At 42.6% G+C, this 8,252-nt stretch overlaps 1 non-coding gene across 1 annotated transcript; it reads right to left on the minus strand.

Moving 5' to 3' along the window:
• Nucleotides 1–5,036: 5,036 nt before the first annotated feature.
• LOC112781956 (small nucleolar RNA R71) lies at nucleotides 5,037–5,140 on the minus strand. Its single transcript, XR_003192702.1, has one exon. It is a non-coding gene; the product is annotated as a small nucleolar RNA R71 (small nucleolar RNA).
• Nucleotides 5,141–8,252: the final 3,112 nt, after the last annotated feature.

An 8,252-nucleotide genomic window follows, 5' to 3' on the forward strand; every position in this document is an offset into this window, starting at 1 on the left:
GCCCCATGCGATCGCGTCATATTGCGAGAAACACCACCCATGCGACCGCATGACCCACGCGGCCGCATGATATATATATATATACATATATATATATATATAAATCGGCGTAAGGATCCAACGAACAGAAAGTAAGGCTGGAATCGTGCGGCCCTTGTGCGTTTCGCACAAATTGGCCCACGCGATCGCATGCCCCATGCGATCGCATCACTTGCACAATACCAAACCCACGCGACCGCATGAGCGACGCGATCGCGTCGCATGGATTGCACATCACCCCAAAAGGAGACAGAGAGTTGCACTAAAACGGCGCTGGAGTCGTGCGTTTAGCACGAATTCCAGCAACGCGATCGCGCGACCCACGCGATTGCGTCACCCCTCTTTCCCCCCTCTCATGCGATCGCGCGCCCCACGCGATCGCGTCACTCCCATTTTCACCCAACTACGCGACCGCGTGCCCCACGCGGCCGCGTGGATTCGAAAATATAACACCCCCAGCCACGTGAACCCTATCAGTCGCGCAGTCCCCCACCCCCAACCCTCTTCTCCCTCTCTGCTTCTTCTTCCTCCAGCCACCACCCAGCACCACCCAGCCGCCACCGCACCACCACCCGGACGCCGCTGCTGTCCAGACACCGCCGCCGTACCACCCCCTCCCCCTTTTTCTTCTTCTTTTTTCCTCTCTCCTCCCCTCTCCGCCACCACCCAGAAGCACCACCCACCACCGCCGGCCATCCAGCCACGCCCTCCCCCCTCCGCCACCCCCCTCGCTTCCTCTATCACTAACCCTAAGACCCTATTCCCATTCCCCCTCAGCCGCCACCGCGCCGCCGTGCCCCGCCACCGCGCCGGACACCACCGCCGCCATCACCCAACCGTTCTGCTTCTTTCGTTTTCCAGGTTCCGCAACACGCAATCCCTTTTATCCGTTCATCGTTTTTCTATATTTTTTTTCCATTTCTGTTCATACTTAGGATAGATAGATATGCATGCTGTAGTGGATTTTTAGGTTGTTAGGTAGCTTAGGCTGTGGTTAGTGGATTTAGGTCTGTTTACTTGCACTGTTCCTATTTCTGTTTTATCATAACTGCAATTCTGCTGTTCCTGTGACCACGTTCATATGCTGTGATTTCTTGCATTTGTTGCTTGTTACTCTGAATTTTCCTGTTTCTATTAATTATAGGTAACTACAGCAAGTTTTTAATTCATATGCACTGCTATGATTGCTGTTTATTTTCCGGGACAATCCAATTTTACCCGGAATGCTGCCCAAATTTTTTGTAAATTATTTTCATTCATATTTTGGTTTGGCATTTCCGAACTCTGTTTTACTCTGCTTTACCCAAACTGTTTCATGAATGCTATGGCAGACTTTCTTATCCTCTTTGGTTTCCTGGTTCATAAACTGCATTTGTGATTCACTGATTCCAATTTTTGCTTTCTTTATTTCTATTCGAATCAGCATCACCCTGTTTTCCTTGTTCGATTATGAGTACTTCTATTCTTACCTGTGAATCCTTGTTATATGGAATTTTTCTCTTTGCCACTTACTTTAACCCGCACTTTACTAACTCACTAATTTTAATTTACTAATTTCTTCTTCAAATTCTAACCAGACTAACCCTTTTGATCTCTTTTCTGTTTATTTTCACTTTCCTCTAACTTTCTAACCATGGCATATTGATTATTTTTCCATTTAACATAAATTCAATCACATTTCATATACTCATTTTCCTTATTTTATTTCTCCTTTGACGCTTTGAGTTTCCTTTGTTTAATCGCCTATTTGCTTTACTATTTTTATCCATATCCTGGTTTTCTGTTTTTCAGGATGTCTGCCTCACAAAGGAAAGGAAAAGGCAAGGCTACTGGCAAGCGCAAGCAAGGAGATTGATGCCAGGGCATCTTGGCCAGTTTCACTGACCCTTTCTTTACTGTTTTTAGGTTAGTTTCATGCATTTCCTTAGGAAATAAGCTAGTTTTGGGTAGATACTCACTTACCCCTTGATTCAAGCATACATTGTGCATTTTACATTATTTCATGAGGATTTTGCATGAGTTTAGTGACAAATTGTATGTTGCATTACCCATGACTTGGACTAGAACTTTGATGCACTCTATTGCTTGATTTCAGGACCAAAGGAAGCAAGGAATGGGAGGTAACTTGCAAAGTTAATGAGAAAAGTGATTGCCAATAACGCTCTCGAAGCCATCATTGACCACGTTAAGAGTCACGTTAACTAAGTTAACGTGAACTCTAACGTGGAGAAGGGAAGTTGAGCCAACGTTAGTGACACTTAACATTGTCACTAACGTTGGCAAATGCTCATAAGTGGCCACGTTAGAGTCCACGTTAACTTAGTTAACGTGGCCTCTAACGCTAAAGAGGGGAAGAAACGCCAACGTTAGTGACATTCAACATTGTCACTAACGTTGGCCTAAGGAGAAATATACCACGTTAACTCCCACGTTAACTTGGTTAACGTGGGAGCTAACGTAAGAAGCAAGAGTGGTCGACAACGTTAGTGACACCCAACATTGTCACTAACGTTGGAAGCAACCACACAACCCCCCAAGGAGCCACGTTAAGCTAACGTTAATGAGTGAAAGAATGGCCAACGTTAGTGACACTCAACATTGTCACTAACGTTGGGGATGGCTAAGCATGGCCACGTTAGAAGCCACGTTAACCTAGTTAACGTGTACTCTAACGTGAGGCATAGGGGCACCTTGGAACGTTAGTGACAATGTTGAGTGTCACTAACGTTCTCGAAGGATGGCAAGCCCACGTTAAAGAGCCACGTTAACTAAGTTAACGTGGGCTCTAACGTGGGAACAAAGGGGGCTTTTCAAAGTTATTGGAAATGTTAAGTCTCAATAACGTGTGCGAAGGACTTAGAGGCAACGTTAGTGGCAACGTTTATGCCACTAACATTGAAGTTAACGTGGCTTTTACTTAGTAACGTTAGTGAGAAAGTTGATCGTCACTAACGTTCTCGAGCTCATATTTTCACTAAACGTTAACACCCCTAACGTCCTGAGCTAAAGTCTCTACCCACTTCACATTTTCTCTCTGCAAGTAAAGCCAAGCCCAAATAAAGAAGAGAACTGCTTCAAACTCAAGATCTAAAGGCCCAAGACTTGAAGAGCCAACTAGAAGCTGAGAGAAGTAGTATATATAGGAGTAGCTTTGAATTGTTAAGGAGTTCTGGAAGTTGGAAAAAGAGAATTACTCTCTGTATTTTACTTTCTCTGCAATTTCTAGTTCTATGATGTATTCTCCATCTTTGTTTTCATTTTCTAGAGCTATGAACAACTAAACCCCTTTCATTGGGTTAGGGAGCTCTGTTGTAATTTGATGGATCAATACTAATTTTCATTATTCTTCTTCTATCTTTTCTCTTGATTTTACTTGAAAGCTATCGATCTTCATCCAATTGAGTAGTTATCTTGGAAAAGAAGCTATTCAAACTTGGATCTCTTTTGAACCTTGAAAGAGGAATGAAGAGATCAAGCTAGAAATGCTTTCTCATGCTGGACCAAATTGGGTTTGGATGGGTATGTGACTATAACCCTCTCAATACTTGATTTGGGAAATGCATGTGGTATAATCAGTGACCATACTTCATCTATTCTCATGAGCAATTGACCAAGGAATTGGCTATTGATCAAGATTTGAGAGATTGAATTGCAAGAAATTGTAATTCAATCACTTAAGATTGCCAAGGAGATCAATGAGTGCATTGATTGAGGAAGAGATGAAAATGAACTTGATCCAGAGAATTGCAACATCTCCTAAGCCCAATGAACTCCCCATCTCTGATCTTACCCATTCTCTTTAATTTCTGCCATTTACTTTTATGAGCAAATCCCCCATTCCCATTTACAATTCTGCAATTTATTTTCAGTCATTTACTTCCAGTCCTTTAATTCTAGCATTTACTTTTCTGTTATTTACATTCCCGCCATTTTATTTTCTGCAACTCTCAACCCAAATTCTGGATTCGCTGAACTAGAACATTCTTCTAATTAAAGTTGCTTGATCAATCAATCCCTGTGGGATTCGACCTCACTCTATTGTGAGTTTTTACTTGACGACAAATTCGGTACACTTGCCGAAGGGAGATTTATTGCGAGACAAGTTTTCTGTGCATCAAGTTTATGGCGCCGTTGCCGGGGATTGATTGTGCATCAACAATGATTAAATTGGAAGATCACTAGATTGAGCATTTTTATTTTGTGAATTTCATTTTCTGTTTGAGTGATTTACTTTTTGTTTTAGTTAAACTTCTTCCCTTCCCCCTCGACTCTTTTGTTTTTCTTTGTTATTTTCAATTCTGTTTGCTAACCCACTAACTGTTTGATATATTGCATCACCCACAACTAACAGTAATTCTGACACAAATACTTTCTGCACCTATCTTTTCTTGCTTGCACTTGATGGTTGTATGACAGGGAGAAGAAGCGGGGCTTCAACTTCCTTCGATTCTGAACCTGAGAGGACCTTCCTTAGATTAAGGAGGCAGGCAAGATGAAAGAAAGTGGTTGGTGCTGAGGAAGAAGAGGAATTCTTTGAACCAAACATAGAAGACAACATGGAAAACCATCATGAAGAAGAGGATCACAACCATGGGGGAGGAGGTAGAGCAAATCATGCTGGGGAGGATAGAAGAGTTTTGGGCTCTTACATTAATCCAAACCCAGGCAATTGTGGAAGTAGCATCCAAAAGCCAACAATCCATGCCAACAACTTTGAACTTAAACCACAGCTCATCACCCTTGTTCAGAATAACTGTTCGTTTGGAGGAGGTGTTCAAGAAGACCCCAATCAACATCTAACCACCTTCCTGAGGATATGTGACACAGTGAAGTCTAATGGTGTTCATCCTGACACCTATAGACTGCTCTTGTTTCCATTCTCATTTAGGGACAAAGCAGCCAAGTGGCGGGAATCTTTCCCAAGGGAAAGCTTGACAACTTGGGAAGATGTGGTGAACAAATTCTTAGCAAGATTTTACCCTCCTCAACGAATTAATAGGCTGAGAGCTGAGGTCCAAACTTTCAGGCAACAAGATGGTGAGACTCTATATGAAGCATGGGAGAGGTTCAAGGACTTAACAAGGAGGTGTCCACCTGACATGTTCAACGAATGGGTGCAGCTGCACATTTTCTATGAAGGGCTCTCTTATGAGTTAAAGAAGGCTGTAGACCATTCATCCGGAGGATCTTTGAACAAGAAGAAGACTATTGAGGAAGTCATAGATGTTATTGAAACAGTAGCAGAGAACGACTACTTCTATGCTTCTGAAAGAGGGAACACAAGAGGCGTAATGGAGCTAAACAATGTAGATGCTCTGTTGGCCCAAAACAAGCTCATTACCCAGCAGCTGGCTGACCTCACCAAGAAGATGGAGATGAACCAAGTAGCAGCAATCTCAACTTCATCAACAACCCAAGAAGGAGTGAATGAAGAAGCAGAGGGGAGTCAGGAGCAAACCAACTACATTGGGAATTCACCAAGGAAAAACTATGATCCATACTCCAAGACCTACAACCCCGGATGGAGAAACTACCCAAACTTTGGGTGGGGAAGTGAGCAAGATCAAAACCAAGACCAGAGAAGTTACAACTCCAACAACAATGCAGCTCACCAGCAATTCACACAGAAGACATCTCAACACCCCCACAACAACACTTCTCCACACGCTTATCAAAACCAAAACAGCACATCTGCTCCGAATCACTCATCAATTGATGACAAGCTCTCTAAGATTGAAGCCTTACTTGAAGGAATATGCCAAGAGATTCAAGAAAATAAGGTGTTCAAAGAGGAGGTGCGAGCCAATATTAAGAACCAGGGAGAGACCATCAGGAAGCTGGACTTCTAGGTGGGATATTTAGCTGAGAAGATTCCCAAACCTACTGATAGCTTCCTGGTGCACGAAATTGTGATCTCCAGGCTCGAACAAATCCTGGTAATGGCTTCAAAGCTTGGTGCTCTGATCTTAATTCATAATCGTCACAACTTCGATACAACTAACCAGCAAGTGCACTGGGTCGTCCAAGTAATACCTTACGTGAGTAAGGGTCGAATCCCACGGAGATTGTTGGTATGAAGCAAGCTATGGTCACCTTGCAAATCTCAGTCAGGCGGATTTAAACATAATATTTTATTAGATTAAAATAAACAATAAAAGGGATAGAGATACTTATGTAGATTCATTGGCAGGAATTTCAGATAAGCGAATGGAGATGCTTTTCGTTCCTCTGAACCTCTACTTTCCTGCTATCTTCATCCAATCAGTCTTACTCCTTTCCATGGCTGGCTGTATGCAAGGGCATCACCGTTGTCAGTGACTACATCCCCTCCTCTCAGTGAATCATATGCTCACGCACCCTGTCACGGCACGGCTATTCATCTGTCGGTTCTCGATCATGCTGGAATAGGATTCACCCTCCTTTTGCGTCTGTCACTAACGCCCAACAATCGCGAGTTTGAAGCTCGTCACAGTCATTCAATCATTGAATCCTACTCAGAATACCACAGACAAGGTTTAGACCTTCCGGATCCTCTTGAATGCCGCCATCATTCTAGCGTACGCCACGAAGATTCTGGTTAGGAGATCTAAGAGATATTCATTCTAGCTTAATTCATGTAGAACAGAAGTGTTTGTCAGGCACGCGTTCATAAGGGAGAAGGATGATGAGCGTCACACATAATCATCACCTTCATCACGTTCTTGGGTGCGAATGGATATCTTAGAAGCGAAATAAGAAGAATTGAATAGAAAACAGTAGTACTTTGCATTAATCTTTGAGGAACAGCAGAGCTCCACACCTTAATCTATGGAGTGTAGAAACTCTACCGTTAAAAATACATAAGTGAAAGGTACAGGCATGGCCGAGAGGCCAGCCCCTCTGATCTAAGAACCAGGCATCCAAAGATGATCCTAAGATCCTAAGAGGATCAAAAGATGCCTAATACAATAGTAAAAGGTCCTATTTATAATGAACTAGCTACTAGGGTTTACATGAGTAAGTAATTGATGCATAAATCCACTTCCGGGGCCCACTTGGTGTGTGTTTGGGCTGAGCTTAAGTGTAGCACATGCAGAGGCCGTTTGTGGAGTTGAACGCCAGTTTCTGTGCCAGTTTGGGCGTTCAACTCTGGTTTTGGATCCTTTTCTGGCGCTGGACGCCAGATTTGGGCAGAAGGCTGGCGTTGAACGCCAGTTTACGTCATCAATTCTTGGCCAAAGTATGGACTATTATATATTTCTGGAAAGCCCTGGATGTCTAATTTCCAACGCAATTGGAAGCGCGCCATTTCGAGTTCTGTAGCTCCAGAAAATCCACTTTGAGTGCAGGGAGATCAGAATCCAACAGCATTAGCAGTCCTTTTTCAACCTCTGAATCTGATTTCTGCTCAAGTCCCTCAATTTCAGCCAGATTTTACCTGAAATCACAGAAAAACACACAAACTCATAGTAAATTCCAGAAATGTGAATTTAACATAAAAACTAATGAAAACATCCCTAAAAGTAACTAGATCCTACTAAAAACATACTAAAAACAATGCCAAAAAGCGTATAAATTATCCGCTCATCACAACACCAAACTTAAATTGTTGCTTGTCCCCAAGCAACTAAAAATCAAATAGGATAAAAAGAAGAGAATATACTATAAATTCCAAACTATCAATGAAATAGAGCTCCAATCATATGAGCGGGACTTATAGCTTTTTGCCTCTTGAATAGTTTTGGCATCTCACTTTATCCATTGAGGTTCAGAATGATTGGCATCTATAGGAATTTCAGATTTCGAATAGTGTTCTTGACTCTCCTAGTTCAGTATGATGATTCTTGAACACAGCTTCCTTATGAGTCTTGGCCGTGGCCCTAAGCACTTTGTTTTCCAGTATTACCACCGGATACATAAATGCCACAGACACATAATTGGGTGAACCTTTTCAGATTGTGACTCAGCTTTGCTAAAGTCCCCAATTAGAGGTGTCCAGGGTTCTTAAGCACACTCTTCTTTTGCTTTGGACCTTGACTTTAACCGCTCAGTCTCAAGTTTTTACTTGACACCTACACGCCACAAGCACATAGTTAGGGACAGCTTGGTTTAGCCGCTTAGACCAGGATTTTATTCCTTTAGGCCCTCCTATCCACTGATGCTCAAAGCCTTGGGATCCTTTTTATTTGCCCTTGCCTTTTGGTTTTAAGGGTTATTGGCTTTTTCTGCTTGCT

The sequence above is a fragment of the Arachis hypogaea genome, chromosome 19, assembly GCF_003086295.3.
Source record: "Arachis hypogaea cultivar Tifrunner chromosome 19, arahy.Tifrunner.gnm2.J5K5, whole genome shotgun sequence".
NCBI classification, from domain to species: domain Eukaryota; kingdom Viridiplantae; phylum Streptophyta; class Magnoliopsida; order Fabales; family Fabaceae; genus Arachis; species Arachis hypogaea.